Source organism: Somniosus microcephalus, chromosome 8, assembly GCF_052327205.1.
Source record: "Somniosus microcephalus isolate GS21.2 chromosome 8, FLI_Smic_1.0, whole genome shotgun sequence".
NCBI lineage: Eukaryota > Metazoa > Chordata > Chondrichthyes > Squaliformes > Somniosidae > Somniosus > Somniosus microcephalus.
The window spans coordinates 251,013,409-251,032,911 of NC_140994.1; positions in this window are offsets into that span (position 1 = coordinate 251,013,409).

Here is a 19,503-nt window from a genome sequence, read left to right on the forward strand (position 1 = left end):
CAGAGATTGCTAGCTTTTTGTTAACCAAGGGTATTAAGGGATATGGGTCAAAGGCGGGTTCATGGAGTTAGATCGGAGATCAGCCATCAAATGGCGGAACAGGCTCGAGGGGCTGAATGGCCTGCTCCTGTTCCTGTTAGGGCAGATGGCCAAAGGCTTGATCAAAGAGGTAGGTTTTAAGGAGCATCTTAAAGGAGGAGAGAGAGGTAGAGAGGCGGAGAGGTTTAGGGAGGGAATTTCGGAGCTTAGGGCCGAGGCAGCTGAAGGCACGGCCACCAATGGTGGAGCGATGGAAATCGAGGATGCTCAACATTAATGGACTTTCTCCAAACTCAACGTTGATAAAGGATGATACAGACGCCTGTAGTGGGACAAGTATTTTGTTTCTATAAATTATTTCAATGATGGAATCTATACATTTTTGAAGAATATGTGGGAGTGGGGGAGGCGGCGGGGTCAGTGTGGGTAAGAATCCCTCTGGTTGTTGTGTGTTGATGATGTTTCCAGCAATACCAAAATGAGGAAATCTTCACCAATGCCTTGACAGGGTAGCTGCATGTAGCAACCAGGGAAATTATTACTCCATAGCTAGCAAGTAAGACACTTGTGAAACATTTCCTCAGAATGCAGTGGTGCATGTACCATGAACGGCCTTTAATCGCTTTAACTTTGCTCTGCTCAGCATGTTTCAAGGACGCAGCCTTTTACCGTATATTAATGCCACTCTCGGCAAATCAGGTTGCCTATTTCCATTAATCTGTCTACTAAGGCATTTTACACCCCAGCAACTGGAAAACAGGGGTCAGTGTTGAGAGTGAACTCTCCCAGGGTGAAGCCTTGCTCGACTGGAGCGCTGAGATCATTGCACCCAATGTTCCGAGCCAAGCTCCCAAAGAGACTCCAGGCTGGAAGTGAAGCCTTGCAAAAATGACCTTGTTTCTTATTTTTTTCATTTGTTTATGGGATGTGGGCATCGCTGGCAAGGGCAGCATTTATTGCCCATCCCTAATTGCCCCTTGAGAAGGTGGTGGTGAGCCGCCTTCTTGAACCGCTGCAGTCCGTGTGGTGAAGGTACTCCCACAGTGCTGTTAGGGAGGGAGTTCCAGGATTTTGACCCAGTGACGATGAAGGAATGGCCGATATACTTCTAAGTCAGGATGGTGTGTGACTTGGAGGGGCACTTGGAGGTGGTGGTGTTCCCATGCACCTGCTGCCCTTGTCCTTCTAGGTGGAAGAGGTCGCGGGTTTGGAAGGTGCTGCCGAAGAAGCCTTGGCGAGTTGCTGCAGTGCATTTTGTAGATGGTACACACTGCAGCCACGGTACGCCGGTGGTGGAGGGTGTGAATGTTTAAGGTGCTGGATGGGGTGCCAATCAAGCGGGCTGCTTTGTCCTGGATGGTGTTCAGCTTCTTGAGTGTTGTTGGAACTGCATTCATCCAGGCAAGTGGAGAGTATTCCATCACACTCCTTACTTGTGCTTTGTAGATGGTGGAAAGACTTTGGGGAGTCAGGAGGTGAGACACTCGCCACAGAATACCTAGCCACTGACCTGCTCTTGTTGCCACAGTATTTATGTAGCTGGTCCAGTTAAATTGCTGGTCAATAGTGACCCATTGCAGGTAGATTCCTAGTAGGTAGAGGTTTCTAGAAACAATCATCATCCAGTTTCTAAAACACAAACAGTTTTAAGAAGCTAAGTGCTTGCTCCCATCATATGTCTGTGCCTGGTTTTACATCGCCCTGATTTTCTTCACTCCACCCTGGATTATGTGTTCAGTTTTCTGCAGAAGGCCTTGAACCCGCAACATTCTGACATCAGAGGCAAGCGTGCTAACCAGTGGCCCACAGCTGACCCCATGGAACTGGGGTCACTAAATAACCCCATCATTGTGACAGAGCATCCCACAATCCCAGTGTACAAAGCTCTGCGCCAACTGCGTAAATTCATACCAGGGCTGAAAACAGGAAAGAAATTGAGATAAAATGTTAAAACAAGGTAGCTTACTATTCAAAAAGAAAGCCATTTTCAATTTCCAGTTGACTTCAAATGTGTTCCTCAATTGAGAACACATTTGTTATGGGTCTCCGGTGTAAAACAAAATGAATTCTTTCGGTTGAATGGATATTCAATATTAAACAAGTGACTCATGGGCACAAGCTAATGCTGTACTGTAAACATGGCAAGTGTCTGTTCAACAGAATTAACATTACAGGAAGGAAAAGCAACACAATACAGCAGTGCATCGAGCTAGCAAGAGATCAATGAACGATCTATGCCGCACACTAAATGATACGCAGTAAAGGGCCGTATTGGTTTTAATAGCCGTTGGTCAATTTATTTGTCTCGGCCCATTCAGCCAAGTGGCTTTCTCATGCTGGAATGCAGCCCTACAGGCATCGTCAGGCTTTTGGCATCTCGCTCAAGTGGACAGTCTTCCAACATCAGCCTGGACAGTGAGGGCAGGCAGGCTATTCAACCGTGGAGATGATTGAAACTGAGCCCTGCCTTACCCTCAACTGACAGCTGCACATGAGGGCAGGCCAGCACTGAATAGCAATCAGGAGTGGGAACAATGCTGGGTCCTCACCCCCTGCGCCCACTCCACCTCACGAATTCAGTGACACTGAGGCCAATTGCTGCCACAATTTGAGATGAGCTTACAGTACAATTTTTTTGCAATAAGCCACTGGGGGAACTAAGGAATATGGGGAATAACAACAGAAAATGCCGGAAAAACTCAGCAGGCCAGGCAACATCCGTGGAGAGAGAAATAGAGTCAACGTTTCAGGTCAAAACCCTTTGTCAAGACTCTTGACAAAGGGTTTTGACCTGAAACGTTGACTCTATTTTTCTCTCCACGGATGTTGCCTGGCCTGCTGAGTTTTTCCAGCATTTTCTGTTGTTATTTCGGATTTCCAGCAGCTGCAGTATTTTGCTATCGTAAGGAATATGGGGATCGGGCGGGAAAGTAATGTTAAGGTAGGTGATCAGCCATGATCTTATTGCATGGCAGAGCAGGCTCATGGGGCAGCATGGCCGGCTCCTGCTCCTATTTCTTATGTTATTATGTGGAATCTCATACTGAGTATATTGAAGACTGAGATGAGGCACACTGCGTTAAAATGATGCATTTGGTGCTTGACACATTGATACTGGCTCCAAGAGGGTCCTGGCAGCTCAGCAACATTGAAGCAGCTCCTCGATGTAGAGGCACTGGAGCTGGGAACTGTCTGTGCCAAGAGGGTTGGAGTATATTGAAGACTAAAGGGATCAATGGATATGGTGATAGGGTGGGAAAGTGGAGTTGAGGTATTGAATGGTGGAGCAGGCTCGAGGGGCCGTATGGCCTACTCCTGCTCCTATTCCTTATGTTCTAATGTACGTGGAGCCTTTCTGTAGTAATGGATGGACACTTGAATAATGCCTGATGGGCACGGCCCTCACCCTGTACAGCTCAGGATTAATATATGACACAGCCCGCTGTAGGCAGGGCAGACATGTACTGATGTGAAGCTGTTTCGCAGCGTCAACAAGCACCACACTGTGAATCAACTGCTTATAGCAGTCGTGTTTCCTTTCCTTGTCACACTCTGCAGTGTTTTCTTTATGTATAATGTATGTATGCATTATTGAGGAAATGGCTGTTAAATTTTATTTTCTCTTCTTTACAACATTCAGCTCTGCTGAGGGCAACAGGCACCAGTGACATCTTTCTGCCCGTCCAGGATCACAGCCCACAATCCAATCAAATGTGAATCCGCTCAGTCATTAACACAGAAGCGTGCCTGTGTGACCATTAAAATGTGAAAGCGTCACTTGTCTCATTAAGCGTCCCATGGATGCAATCGTGTCAACTCCATCGATGCCACACCCCCTACAGGCGTTTCTTTTGCTCGCACCTGCGGACTGCAAGTCAAACCTCTGAAACCACACTAATGGCCTCAGTCCACCCTGACTGCCCTCCCTCCCCACCCCCCCCACCTTCCTGCCCCCACCACCCCAACCCTCTCAGCACAGACAGGGTCCCAGCTTCAGTGCCTCTGCACCGAGGAGCTGCTTCAATGTTGCTGAGCTGCCAGGACCTTCTTGGAGCCAGTGTCAACGCGTCAAGCACCAAATGCGTCATCTTAACGCAGTTTGCACAATGCGCGCGATTATTCGCAAGTGGCTGGGCAGCATTTCTAAAAACACGCGATGACAGGAAAGGGGCTGAATGGCCTACTCCTGCTCCTATCTTCTATGTTTCTATAGGAATCAAGGGATATGGGGAGAAAGCAGGGACAGGGTACTGAATTTGGATGATTAGCCATGATCTCATTAAATGGCGGAGCGGGCTCGAGGGGCCGAATGGCCTACTCCTGCTCCTATCTTCTATGTAACAACAGAAACTGCTGGAAAAACTCAGCAGGTCAGGCAACATCCGTGGAGAGAAATTTGAGTTGACGTTTCGGGTTGAACCCTTCTTCAAAACTGGAAAGAAAAGAAAACAGATCGAAGGCAGGACTGCGATCGGACAAAAGAAGTGAAAGAAACAAAAGAGCTAGACGAGATGGTAATAGGCTGAGATTAGGTGTAAAGTGTACTGGCAGGGCAAGAGATAGCTGCCAGGTGTGAGAGAGAAACAAAAGGAAAGGGGGGGGGGAAAGGAGTGGAAAAATTGCAAGAAAAAATGTGTAATAGGGGCCGAGGTTATCATCTGAAATTGTTGAACTCGATATTGAGTCCGAAAGGCTGCAGAGTGCACTCGTGCCGAGATTGCAAGGTGCAAGCTGGACTCTGAAATTTGCGCCCTCGGCTATTTTCTGCGGAGGCAAGGCATTAACCACGTTTATTTTAAAGAGCTCTGATAAAGTAGTGGGGAGGTGGCCTCCAGAAAGACACGTGCAGCGTTTGTGGTTGTGATCCCACGCTGTGATTTCAAGGCACTGATATCGTTGCAAGGACGCCTAAAGTTGAATTTTCACCTTTTTGCTTTTGTGTTTACTTTGCCTCAAGTTATCGCGTCGGCTCTACTTTATAAATCCATGGACGCTGGCTGAAAACAGGAGCTGGCCAATTGCACTCTTAATCCGGCCACTAGGCAGGCAGACAACAGCAGTCAGGTGACAATTGTCCATCTTGTCCCCCTCCCCCGCCCCCCACCCCACCAGCCTCCCCGTCTCCATTTCATGGGAAAGCTAAGCATTTGTTGTGCTGAAAACTATTGATGTGAATATGCATCCCATTGTTCAGTTAATTAATAAAGCAAAACATTGGACAACCTCAATGTTAACGTTTAAATTTCTTAATCTGCAAGAGAGGTCATGGGGGTTGATTTACATCTGTGCGCAGGGACAGAGGGACCTGGAAGTTAACGTGCATGAAGGTGGCAGGACATACTGAGAGAGTGGTTAGCAAAGCATATGGGATCTTGGGCTTCATAAATAGAGGTATTGAGTACAAAAGTAGAGAAGTTATGCTGAACCTTTATAAAGCGCTGGTTAGGCCACAACTGGAGTATTGCGTCCAGTTCTGGTCACCACACTTTAGGAAGGATGTGATGGCCCTTGAGAGGGTGCAGTGGAGATTTACCAGACTGCTTCTGGGGATGGGGGATCTTAGCTACAAGGACTGTTCGGAGAAGCTGGATTTGTTTTCATTAGAACAAAGGAGGTTGAGGGGTGATTTGATAGAGGTGTACAAGATTATGATGGGTTTGGATAGGCTAGACGAGGAAGGCTGTTCTCACTAGTTGATGGTACAAGGACTAGGGGACACAGATTTAAGGCTTTCGGCAAGAGATACAGGGGGGATGTGAGGAAAAAAAGTTTAGGCAGCGAGTGGCGAGGACCTGGAATGCGCTGCCGAAGAAAGTGGTGGAAGCGGAGACACTCAATGTTTTCAAGGGGCGACTGGATAAGTACTTGAGGGAAATAAACTTGCAGGGCTATGGGGATAGAGTGGAGGAGTGGGACTGACTGGATTGCTCTACAGAGAGCCGGTACAGACTCGATGGGCCGAATGGCCTCCTTCTGTGCCGTTATGACTCTATAGGGCGCGATCTTGCCAGCCCTGGGGAGGCGGGTATGGAGGCGGGACTGCCGGGAAAATGGCAGAATCTGGGGGCCGGATGCCCATCCAACCCCCAACCCACCTCCGAGCCATCTTGCCAGGAGGCGGGTAGCCGACCCGCGCCGGGTAGCCGACCCGCGCCGGGTAGCCGACTCGTGCCGGGTCCCATCTCCTCGAGGCAGGAAGGGGATTACAGCCACTTAACTGCCGGTTAACAGGTAGTTAACAGGCAGTTAAGAGGATTATCCCCATTTTCCAGGAGAGGCGCGGACTTCCCGACGTCACCAGGGTCACCGAGGCGAGCAGTGGGTCTGCGGGGGTCGGAGGGTTGCAAAAGTGCACTGTGAAGGTAAGTGATGGGTGCTAGTGTGGAGAGGTAAGTATGTGAGGTGAGTGGAAAGTGAGAGAAAATGCTTCCTTAATGTGGTAAACCACTTTTATCGTTCACTATTGTTACACTATAGTTATCACTGTTATATCGTTACTCTATGGTTATCACTGTTCACACTGTTGTATCACTATACGAGGTCGCCTCTTGTCACGCTGCTATACCTGGGCTGACCACTGCTGACTCCGCCCATGACTCCACCTACCTGCCCAGGTATAAAGGTAGTCGACTGGCTGGCATTCCTCCTTGTTGTATCTGATCACCCACGAGGGTGGGCTCTGTTATTTAGCCAATAAAAACCTATAGTTACTTTCTTAACTCGTCGCTTTTCATTGGATGAATTGATAGGTATATCAATTTTATTGGCTAAATTTTAAAATGTCGACACCTGAGCAGTCAAACGACCAGCCAAGCGACCAGCCAGACGCCCAGCTACAACAGCCACAGCAGCCGGCCTGGCTGCGAGCCCTCAGACCACCGTACCTGGATCTAAACCCACAGGCAGCAAACTCAGCCCTCGACTTCGAACACTGGCTGAGCTGCTTCGAAGCCTACCTGGGAGAATCCGGCGTGCCTCAGAAATCCATGCTAAGAGTTCTGAACGCCCAAGTGAGCCCTAACGTATTCGCACTCATCCGGGACCTTAAAACATACGAGGACGCCATCAACCGGCTGAAAAGACAGTACCAAACCCCGGTAAATTCCATGTATGTCAGACACCTCCTAAGATCCCGCCCGCAACAGCCAGGAGAGCCCGTGGAGGAATTTTTACGGGTGCTACAAGCACTCGGCAGAGACTGTAACTTTAAAGCGGTAACGGCTGCAGAAAATACTGAAGACAATGTCCGCAATGCCTTCATGAAAGGCCTGCGGTCCGACTACTCACGGCAAAGACTACTGGAAGCAAGGGACCTCGACCTGGACAAAGCTGCAGCCATCGCTCTCTCTCTAGAGGTGGCCCATCGGGACCTCGAGGCATACTCAAGGTACTGTAACTCGCGACCCTGGGACTTGGGACCGACCCCGACCGCGATACCCCCCGCAGCAACCCCCCTGGGACCTACCTCAGCGTCGGCGTCCCGGACCCGATCGAGACTGCCACCCCCGGTACAGGCTCCGGCATCGGACCCCCGCGATCGGGCCGCCGGCTGCTTCTTCTGCGGCCAGGCGAAACACCCGAGGTCGCGCTGCCCAGCCAGGAACTCTACCTGCTCAAACTGCATGAAGAAAGGCCACTTCGCTAAGGCCTGCAGAGGTGGATCATCAGAGGCCAGCAGTGCCTCATGCGAGCTGTGGGGGCGGCCATCTTCCTTCAAGGCAACAGAGGCCAGCATCCCCACATGTGAGTCATGGGGGCGGCCATCTTTGATACAGGCAACCGACACCAGCAGTGCCTCATGTGAGTTATGGGGGCAGCCATCTTCTCCGCCATTTTGTCCAACCTCGTGGGAGACGCCATTTTACCCACCACGCCCGACCGCCACCGTGCCTCTAGACCCGACTACCGCCTCAACCGCAGACTACAACAACTCGCTCAGCTATACACTAGCCTCCGTCACACTGGACCAGGCCCGCCCACATCACCTGTCCAAGTCGATGATGGACATCAAAGTAAATGGCCACGCCACGACCTGCCTGTTCGACAGCGGAAGCACGGAGAGCTTCATCCACCCAGACACGGTGAGCCACTACTCCCTCCCTGTCCTGCCAACGCGCAACCGGATCTCGATGGCATCGAGGTCACACGCCACAGACATCAGCGGCTACTGTGTTGTGACCCTGTCGGTTAAGGGTACGGAGTATAAAAATTTTAAACTCCTCGTCCTGCCCCAGCTATGCGCTGCCGTCCTACTAGGCCTAGATTTCCAATCCCACCTCCAAAGCGTCACGCTAGCATACGGCGGACCCCTCTCCCCACTCACAGTCGACAACCAGCAGATTTTAAACCACCCACCGCGTAACACCTGCGGCCTATCCACCCTCAAGGTCCCGCCACCTTCCCTGTTCGCTAACCTCACCCCCGACTGCAAACCCGTCGCTACCAAGAGCAGACGGTACAGCGCCGGGGACAGAGCTTTCATTAGCTCTGAGGTGCAGCGTCTCCTGAAGGAGGGCATCATCGAGGGGAGCACCAGCCTCTGGCGTGCCCAGGTCGTGGTCGTTAAGACCGGCAATAAAAACCGCCTGGTCATCGACTACAGCCAGACCATAAACAGGTACACCCAGCTGGACGCATACCCCCTTCCCCGCATATCTGATATGGTCAATCAGATTGCGCAGTACCGGGTATTCTCCACCATCGACCTTAAGTCGGCCTATCACCAACTCCCTATCCGCCCTGAGGACCGCCAGTATACAGCCTTCGAGGCGAACGGCCGCCTCTACCACTTCCTTAGGGTTCCCTTCGGCGTCACCAACGGGGTTTCGGTCTTCCAAAGGGAGATGGACTGGATGGTTGACCAGAACGGGCTGCACGCCACGTTCCCCTATCTAGATAACGTCACCATCTGCGGCCGCGACCGGCAGGACCACGATGTTAATCTGGAGAGATTCCTCCGTACGGCCCAACGGCTGAACCTCACCTACAATAAGGATAAATGTGTGTTTAACACCTCGCGCCTTGCCATCCTCGGCTGTGTAGTAGAGAACGGAGTCATCGGCCCCGACCCCGAAAGAATGCGCCCCCTCATGGAGCTACCCCTCCCCCACTGTCCAAAGGCACTGAAGAGAACCCTGGGGCTCTTCGCCTACTATGCCCAATGGGTGCCCAATTATGCGGACAAAGCCAGACCCCTCATGAAGTCCACATCCTTCCCCCTTACGGAGGAAGCGTGCGCAGCCTTCTCCCTCATTAAGGGAGACATTGCCAAGGCCACTATGCACGCAGTGGATGAGTCCATCCCCTTCCAAGTCGAGAGCGATGCATCCGACTTCGCCCTAGCCGCCACCCTTAACCAGGAGGGGAGACCGGTGGCCTTCTTCTCAAGGACCCTACAGGGCCCTGAGATCCGACACTCGTCGGTCGAGAAGGAGGCCCAGGCGATTGTGGAGGCGGTACGACGCTGGAGGCACTACCTGGCAGGCAAACGATTTACCCTCCTTACCGACCAACGTTCGGTCGCTTTTATGTTTAATAACAAGCTGAGGGGCAAAATCAAGAATGACAAGATCTTGAGGTGGAGAATCGAGCTCTCCACCTACGATTATGATATCTTGTACCGGCCAGGTAAGCTGAACGAACCCCCCGATGCTCTGTCACGAATTACATGCGCCAGCGCGCAAAGTGATAGACTTCAGACCCTCCACAATGACCTCTGCCACCCCGGGGTCACCAGACTTTACCACTTCATTAAGGCCCGCAACCTGCCCTACTCCATCGAGGAGGTCAGGACCATGACCAGGAACTGCCAGACCTGTGCCGAGTGCAAACCGCACTTCTTTAGGCCGGACAGAGCAAGCCTGATCAAGGCCACCCGCCCCTTCGAGCGCCTGAGCATCGACTTTAAGGGGCCCCTCCCGTCCTCTGACCGTAATGTGTACTTCCTCAACATTGTTGATGAGTACTCCCGTTTCCCCTTTGCCTTCCCCTGCCCAGACATGACCAGTACCACGGTCATTAAATGCCTGAACGACCTCTTCGCCTTGTTCGGGTTCCCAAACTATAAACATAGTGACCGGGGCTCCTCCTTCATGAGCGAGGAACTCCGTCAGTTCCTACTAGCGAGAGGTATTGCTGCAAGCAGGACCACCAGCTACAACCCCCGAGGGAACGGCCAGGTAGAAAGAGAGAATGCGACGGTATGGAAGGCCGTCCTCTTAGCCTTAAAGTCTAAGGGCCTCCCAACCTCCCGCTGGCAGGAAGTCCTCCCGGCAGCGCTGCATTCCGCCCGGTCACTACTTTGCACTGCCATCAACGCCACCCCCCATGAATGAATGTTTGCTTTCCCCAGGAAGTCGACTACGGGAACCACGCTACCAACCTGGCTGACCTCTCCGGGGCCCGTCTTGCTGCGAAAGCACGTGAGGGCCCATAAAACGGACCCCCTGGTCGAGAGGGTGGACCTCCTGCACGCCAACCCCCAGTACGCCTATGTGGCATACCCAGACGGGCGGGAGGACACAGTCTCCTTACGAGACCTCGCACCCTCGGGCACTCCGGAGACACCACCTTCACCCCCCCCCCACCACCCCCCCAATTCCAGACCAGGTAGACGGCATGCCGGAACCCCACGAGCCTTCGCCGACCACGCAGACACCAGCATTAACACCGGAGAATGCAACACCGCCGCTGCGACGATCAGAAAGGCTTACGAGGCCTCCGGACAGACTGACATACCAGAACTGGTAGCACACTTCACCCCGCCGGACTCAAATCTAAACAAGGGGTGAATGTGCTAAACCACTTTTATCGTTCACTATCGTTACACTATAGTTATCACTGTTATATCGTTACTCTATGGTTATCACTGTTCACACTGTTGTATCACTATACGAGGTCGCCTCTTGTCACGCTGCTATACCTGGGCTGACCACTGCTGACTCCGCCCATGACTCCACCTACCTGCCCAGGTATAAAGGTAGTCGACTGGCTGGCATTCCTCCTTGTTGTATCCGATCACCCACGAGGGTGGGCTCTGTTATTTAGCCAATAAAAACCTATAGTTACTTTCTTAACTCGTCGCTTTTCATTGGATGAATCGATAGGTATATCACTTACCTTTGTTTCTTCCTGCAGGCTTCAACAGTTGGGGATGCGGGGAGTCTCGCATCTCACCGGCAGAGATGACAGATGGCTGCTGCATTCTCCGATGCAACAACCATCTCATTTCTGCTAAAGAAAGAGGTTTGATGAGGTCTTGAATACAAGGACTCATCAAACAACATAGAATGTCAGTGTTTGACAGCTTCACAGAGCTGTCAAATGATGACAATGCATCTGTCAAAAGTTTTTGACAGATGAAACGTCATACGCTGACGTTCTCTGTAACCGGCTTCCCCTTAATTGGCCTGCTAAGCCCTCTGGGCGGGCTTAACAAGGTCAATCAAGGGAAAATAGCGTGGGTTGGCCATGTCGATGGAGGTGGGACAACGAATTGACAAGCAGCAGTCCCACCTTCAACGCGCCCCCATTGGCAAAATCACCCCCTATGACTCTATCTTCAACACTTGGGTCATAATCTGGCCCAATGGTCACAGGCCTCTTTATTGGCTGTTCTGTGCTATATAAATGTGAGTTCTTTCTTTCAATGCAGATCCACTTACATTTTGCGAAACTTCTGTGTCCTGAGTCAGGCAGGAATAGAAACAGGAATAGAAACATAGAAAACTAGGAGCAGGAGTCGGCCATTCGGCCCGTCAAGCCTGCTCCGCCATTTATTATGATCATGGCTGAACCTCTATCTCAATAACATATTCCCGCTCTCTCCCCATACCCCTTGATGCCTTTTGTGTCTAGAAATCTATCTATCTCCTTCTTAAATATATTCAGTGACTTGGCCTCCACAGCCTTCTGTGGTAGAGAATTCCACAGGTTCACCATCCTCTGAGTGAAGAAATTTCTCCTGAGCTCAGTCCTAAATGTCCTACCCCGTATCCTGAGACTGTGACCCCTCGTTCTAGGACCCCCAGCCAGGGGAAACATCCTCCCTGCATCCAGTCTGTCTAGCCCTGTCAGAAATGTATATGTTTCAAGAGATCCCCTCTCATTCTTCTAAACTCTAGTGAATACAGGCCTAGTCGACCCAATCTCTTCTCATACGACAGTTCTGCCATCCCAGGAATCAGTCTGGTGAACCTTTGCTGCACTCCCTCTATGGCAAGTATATCCTTTCTTAGGTAAGGAGACCAAAACTGCACACAGTACTCCAGGTGCGGTCTCACCAAGGCCCTGTATAACCATAGTAAGACATCCTTGCTCCTGTACTCAATCCCTCTTGCAATGAAGGCCAACACGGCCGCCAATGGTGGAGCGATTACAATTGATGGTGTGCAAGAGGCCAGAATTGGAGGAGTGCAGAGATCTTGGAGGGTTGTAGGGCTGGAGGAGTTTACAGAGATAGGGAGAGGGCGAGGCCACGTAGGGATTTGGAAACAAGGATGAGAATTTTAAAATCGAGGCGTTGCCGGACCGGGAGCCAATGTAGGTCAGTGAGCACAGGGGTGATGGGCGAACGGGACCTGGTGCGAGTTAGGACACGGGGCAGCATCACTTACATGGCGAGCATTAGCAAACATTGCTGCTTTTTATACGACAGCGCTGATTCAGCAATTTATCTTTCGGTAACTTTCCCGTGCACTTATCATATTCCCTCACTGACGTAAGAAAACTACTAGGCACTTGGTCTAAGCGTTAAACAAAGCTTTAATCAACTGTTTTACAACATGGAGGTCTAGTTGTGTCCTTCACTAGTTCCTGTTAAGAATGTCCTGCACAAGCTGGGCCCATGCCCAAGTATTTATACTCTCCCTGGACAGCGCCACCCGCAGGCTGCTCAGTATTATTTCATAAGTCTTTCTTTCATGAATGACTGACTCATGTCACTCACCATGGTTTGACTCACTCATGGTGTCCTTGAATGTTGTATTCTTTCACCACAGCTCCCTGTTGCTTACACGTGGACTTTCCATTCACGTCCACAATGAAAGCGGAATTTAATTTCACGCGACTCTTCTGGCAATTTATCTAATTGGTGCCACGTGTGTTCTGGGTTATCAGGAGCACAGCTTAAGTGGGGAGAATGCAAAAGTTGCAATGAAGACCATTGTCAGAGCATTAAAAACAAAACAATTATTTTTGCTTTTGAAAAATGCTAAATTGCTTTTGTAACAAAGGCACTGACGATGTCGGTAATTGTGTTTCTGAAGCAAATCAGTACATGGTAGCTGAGGCAAGATAACTACTTTATGTCAAGCTTAAACCATTGAATTGTTAGATTTATCATCACCACCAGTAACGTAAATGGTGGAAATAAAAGCCTATTAGGAATGGACACATCTGCCTCGCTAAGATTTAGGGATTTGTATCATTAAAATCCCAGCCTTCCCCTCCAATCCCATCTTTCAGCTGTTCGCTCTTTTGTCAGACCCAACAACACCGTCATAAAGTCATAATAATTGTGTAGTTGCTACAAAAGCTGATAAATCAGCAGTTTTCTTTCAAACTGCAGAGTGCAACTCCAGCATTCCGTATATTAATTATTTGTTGAGCTTTTGGCTTTGATCTCTCTGTCTCTCTCTCTCTCTCTGTAATTGGGCTTTTTGGGCCACTAGGCCCAAGTTACTTTCGCTCAGCTTGTTCTGGATGGTGTTGGGAGGGGGTGGGAGTGGGGGGGGGGGGTGGGAGTGGGGGAGGGTTAGGAGTCAACGGTTGAGCGATTACACCCAATGAAGTACTTTTGAAGCGTAGTCACTGTTGTAATGCAGGAAACGCCGCAGCCAATTTGCGCACAGCAAACTCCCACAAACAGCAAAATGTGTTAATGACCAGATCACCTGTTTTAGTGATATTGGTTGAGGGATAAATATTGATCAGGACACTGGGGAGAACTTGCCTGCCCCTTCTTTGAAACAGCCATGGGATCTCTTAATATCCACCTGAGAGGGCAGATGGTTTAACATCTCATCCGAAAGACGGCACCTGCTGCAGTGTAGCTCTCCCTCAATACTGCCCTGGAGTGTCAGCCCAGATTCTGCGGCTTCAGGTCTCTGGAATGGGACTTGAACCCGCAACCTTCTGACTCAGCAGGCGAGAGTGCGGCCCACTGAGCCACGGATAACCCCGTAGAACTGGGGGGTCACTAAATAACCCCACATCGGAAGTCTGGGAGTGGAGGGCTGAGCGTCACCCAATCCCAGTGTGCAAAGCTCTGCGCCGACAGCGCAAATTCGTAAGGTCTGCCTTGAACTGTCGAGTCTCACACCTGGAGAATGAAAATTTAGGGAGGGGAGATCAGCTGGCACCCTTGCAAGTGCATTGGAGCAAGAGTCAAGTGAGGAGGGCAATGAATTGGGGGGGGCGGGGGAGCTGGGTGGTGTGCGGGGGTGAGGGGGGGCGCAAAACATAAACAGATGAAGTTAGGTACCGAAGGGAGTAGAGCAACGCTCCAACTGATACAACCTTTTACAATAATTGAAAAAGGTCTAATAGCCAGAGGAGGACATGCAGATCCTTTGTCGTTGGAGTCAATTAAATTAAATACAGATTGCTTGTATTGCTGATCTGGCCAAAGCTGTTGCCAAAATTATAATTGTTAGGTTTGTAAAATTCCTGGAGCCATTTGCTATCCTGAGTCAGCAGAGTTGGGCCTTAGATTGCCGAACTGCCAAGAAATTCTCAGCGGTTGGGGAAGATTTATGTTTGGTTATAAGGGAGGGCGATTTCTCCTCCAGCTCCAGCCTGCTCCGTCAATTATTTTTGTCCCACCCCCCCCCCCCCGTTATGCTGAGGTGAAGTAAATAACTTGGCCCTTCAGGTAAGTCTTGTTAATAGCCTCCCCCCTCCCGTGAATTGGTGGGTCAAAGCATCGTGTAACCAAGAGCGAAACTATATGCAGGTACGTGTACTGCTACTGGAGCCCATGTTACTAGCACCTACTCTAGGCAGCACAGCATTGTGCTGAATCCTCTCGAAACAGTGGCACTGAGGGTGCTTAATGTTTCACCCATCTTACCGACGGGACGTTAAACCGTGGCCCTCGTCTGCTCTCTCAGGTTGGGCGTAAAAGATCCCAAGGCACTTATTTCGAAGAAGAGCAGTGGAGTTATCCCCAGTGTCCGGGCCAATATGTAACCCTCAACAAACATCACTAAAAAAAACAGATTATCTGGTCATCTATTTCATTGCTGTTTGCGGGATCTTGCTGTGCGCGAATTAGCTGCTGCGTTTCTTACAACAGTGACTCCACTTCAAAAGTGCTTCATTGGCTGTAAAGCGCTTTGGGATGTCTGAAGGTTGTGGGAGGCACTACAGAAACACAAGTCTTTCTTTTCTTTCTTTCTTTATTGGACATCACCGTGACCCCTGTCCTCTTTCTTACGTTCCTCCAGGATAGTGCTCAGTGCCTCCACGTGAGTGTAATGCTCATTCAGAATCCTTCTTTTTATGAGCAGGACTGTAGAGATCTGAGCAGGCAGACTTGGAAGGCAGGAGATTGACTTCTGCAGAACCTCCGCCCCCAGTTGTCCGAACCTATTTTTTCCTCTGATTCCTCTGGCACCTTGAGGATAGTAAATGAGGATGTGCTGCACATATAAAGAGATTACAAGGAAGGGTCAAGGGGAGCACATATCTTACCTTGGCAGATCTGGTAAGGTCATTAAACCACTTTCTGCATCACAAAGGAGTCCTTGGATTCACTCCCTCCACAAAATGCCTCACATTCTTAGAATACAATAGAATCATAGAAATTTACAGCACGGAAGGAGGCCGTTCGGCCCATCATGTCTGTGCCGGCCAACAAAGAGCCATCCAGCCTAATCCCACTTTCCAGCTCTTGGTCCGTAGCCCTGTAGGTTACAGCACTTCAAGTGCATATCCAAGTACGTTTTAAATGCGATGAGGGTTTCTGCCTCTGCCACCCTTTCAGGCAGTGAGTTCCAGACCCCCACCACCCTCTGGGTGAAAAAAGTTCTCCTTAACTCCCCACTAATCCTTCTACCAATTACCTTAAATCTATGCCCCCTGGTTATTGACCTCTCTGCTAAGGGAAATAGGTCCTTCGTATCCACTCTATCTAGGCCCCTCATAATTTATACACCACAATTAAGTCTCCCCTCAGCCTCCTCTGTTCCAAAGAAAACAACCCCAGCCTCTCCAATCTTTCCTTTTAGCTAAAATTCTCCAGTCCTGACAACATCCTCGTAAATCTCCTCTGTACCCACTCTATTCACAATATATATTAATGATGTTCTGGATGAGGGAACTAGATGTAATATCTCCAAATTTGCAGATGACACAAAGCTGGGTGGGCGTGTGTGTTGTGAGGAGGATACCGATAAACTCCAGTATGACCTGGACAGGTTGGGTGATTGGGCAGAGGCATGGCAGATGCAATGTAACGTGGATAAATGTGAGGTTATCCACTTTGGTGTCAAAAACAAGAAGGCAGATTATTATCTGAATGGCAATAGATTGAGAGAAGGGGAAGTGCAACGAGACCTGGGCGTCCTTGCGCACCAGTCGCTGAAAGTAAGCATGCAGGTGCAGCAGGCGGTTAAGAAGGCAAATGGTATGTTGGCCTTCGTAGCGAGAGGATTTGAGTACAGGAACAAGGATGTCTTGCTGCAGTTGTACAGGGCCTTGGTGAGACCACATCTGGAGTATTGTGTGCAGTTTTGGTTGCCTTATCTGAGGGAGGATGTTCTTGCCATGGAAGGAGTGCAGCGAAGATTCACCAGGCTGATACCTGGGAATACAGGAATGACGTATGAGGAGAGATTGGAGAGATTGGGCTTATACTCACTGGAGTTTAGAAGATTGAGAGGGGATCTCATCGAAACTTATAAAATTCTAACAGGACTAGACAGACTAGATGCTGGAAGGATGTTCCCGATGGTCGGGGAGTCCAGAACTAGGGGTCACAGTCTAAGGATAAAGGGTAAGCCATTTAGGACAGAGATGAGGAGGAATTTCTTCACCCAGAGAGCGGTGAGCCTGTGGAATTCTCTACCACAGAAGGTAGCGGAGGCCAATTCATTAAATATATTCAAGAAGGAGTTGGATATATTTCTTAAGACTAAAGGGATCAAGGGATATGGAGAGAAGGCAGGGATAGGGTACTGAATTTGGATGATCAGTCATGATCTCATTGAATGGCGGAGCAGGCTCGAGGGGCCGAATGGCCTACTCCTGCTCCTATCTTCTATGTTTCTATGTTTCTAGTGCAATCTCATCTTTCAAATATGATGACCAGAAATGTACTTGACAGGTCTTTGGCTTGCAAACCCAAACTAACCAGCCCTCCTGTTCTATATTTCCATGATGAGAACATATCGGTCTGGCTGTGACCTGTTAGCTGCTCGTGTCTGTAATCCTTCTCGCCTGGGTTTATTGCTTCCTCCAGCGCTGCCACTGCCCCTTTAAGAAGCGATAGGCTTTATGTCCTGCTACTGCGCCAGACATCCTCTTCTCCTTCGGGTATTTTGCCCGCCCACCTCCCCACAGGCTGCACACCGCCTGCTATTTAGCTAACCCTGCAATTCACAATCTGATGCTGGGCAGCAGTGCTGGTGGTCCTCAGTTCTTTTGGAAAAAGATAGACTCAGTGTGATGAAATATGCCATTCATCAGGCACGCTGTATTCTTTGTGTTTGATTGTGCCTGTGACTGTGACAAGCAGGGGAGTCTAGTTTCAGTTCCACTTCCTTACCTGTATTGTATTGTGTGTAGGGCTCCGCCCATACCTGGCCCCTACTTAAGCAGACCCCAGCGTGTCTCACAGGCAGTACAGCAGATCTCTGGATGAGAGACACTTCTCCACTGTGTATTACTTTCTGAGTTAATAAAAGCCTTGCTTTGCTCCGTTAACGTTGGGTCTCGGATTCATTGAGGCACATCACTCAGGATGTCCCAAAGCATTTTAGAGCCAATGAAGTGCTTTTAAAATATAGTCACTGTTCTAATAAAGGAAACGCAGCAGCCAATTGGTGCACAGCAAGGTCCCACAAACAGCAACGTGATAATGACCAGATCATCTGTTTTAGCCATTGGCTGAGGGATAAGTATTGGCCAGGACACCGGGGAGAACTCCCCTGCTCTTCTTCGAAATAGTGCCGTGGGATCTTTTAACGTCCACCTGAGAGGGCAGACGGGGCCTCGGTTTAACATCTCATCCAAAAGCTGGCACCTCCGACAGGACTGTGCTGGAGTGCCAGTCTAGATTAGGTGCTCAATTGTCTGGGGCGGGTCTGGAACCCACAACCTTCTAGACTCAGATGTGAAAGTGCTACCCACCGAGCTAAGGCTGACAAGTGGAGCAATAATGTTGTTGGAAATCCAGATCCCTTGTCGCTTTCCACTCTTTTCAACCTTTGGTTTGGCCTTCAACTTTACTTCTCAATTTGAAAATGTAGGACTAGCCACCATGTAGCTCTTTGATTACCAATGTTTGCACTAACATGTCTCATGTCTCAGCGTTTTATCATCTCCAAAGGAGTCCCAGATATGACTGCCACCCATCCCCTTTAATTCATTTTCAAGCCATTAAGCCAAAACAAATCTTTCTGACCCAGTTATATCAGTTATTGATACTGAAAGGTCCCAATACTATATCACTCAATGCGGATGATATCCTGTTGTACATTACTAAACCGGAGCCCTTCATTCCAACTTTATTGCCTCTCATCCATCATCATGGCACCTTGTCTGGATGCAAAATTAATATTGATAAGACAAATGCTACACTATCTCAAACACCCTCCAAACAAGTGTAAAGATTATATGCTTTTAAGTAGACCCAAAAGGCTATTAAATATTTAGGTACGAATATAACTCCATCAATTATCAATTTGCACATTCAATTATCCTAAAATTATCACTCAAAACAGAAAGATGTGGGGTAATGAATATACTACCCCTTTCCTCCATGGGGTGACTAAATAAAATCAGAATTTAAAAATTTTGCCTTAGCCAGATTTTCATTTCTCTGAGAACATTTTCCTGTTGAACCTTGTTATGCTAATTAACCATGTTCTGTAGATGGATAAAAGCCTTGCAGGAAGATGCCAAAACTGTGCGTCCTGAAGGACTATACTGCAGGCTAACCCCTTCCTCACCTTAGCCTTTATTATTGATCTCTTTTATGACCTTTTCAAACCTTAGTCACAAGGAGCAGGCTTGAGCACTGGATCTAGGCTGACACTTCAGTGCAGCACTGGGGGAGTGCTGTATTGTCAGGGTTGCTGTCATTTTGGTTGAGACGTTAAAATGAGGTCTAGTCTGCCTGCTGAGGTGGATATACAAGATAGCACAGCACTATTCAATGAAGAGCGGGAGAGTTCTTCATGTGTTCCGGTCAACATTTATCCTTCAACTGACACCAGCAAAAACACTCCCTCCACCACCAGC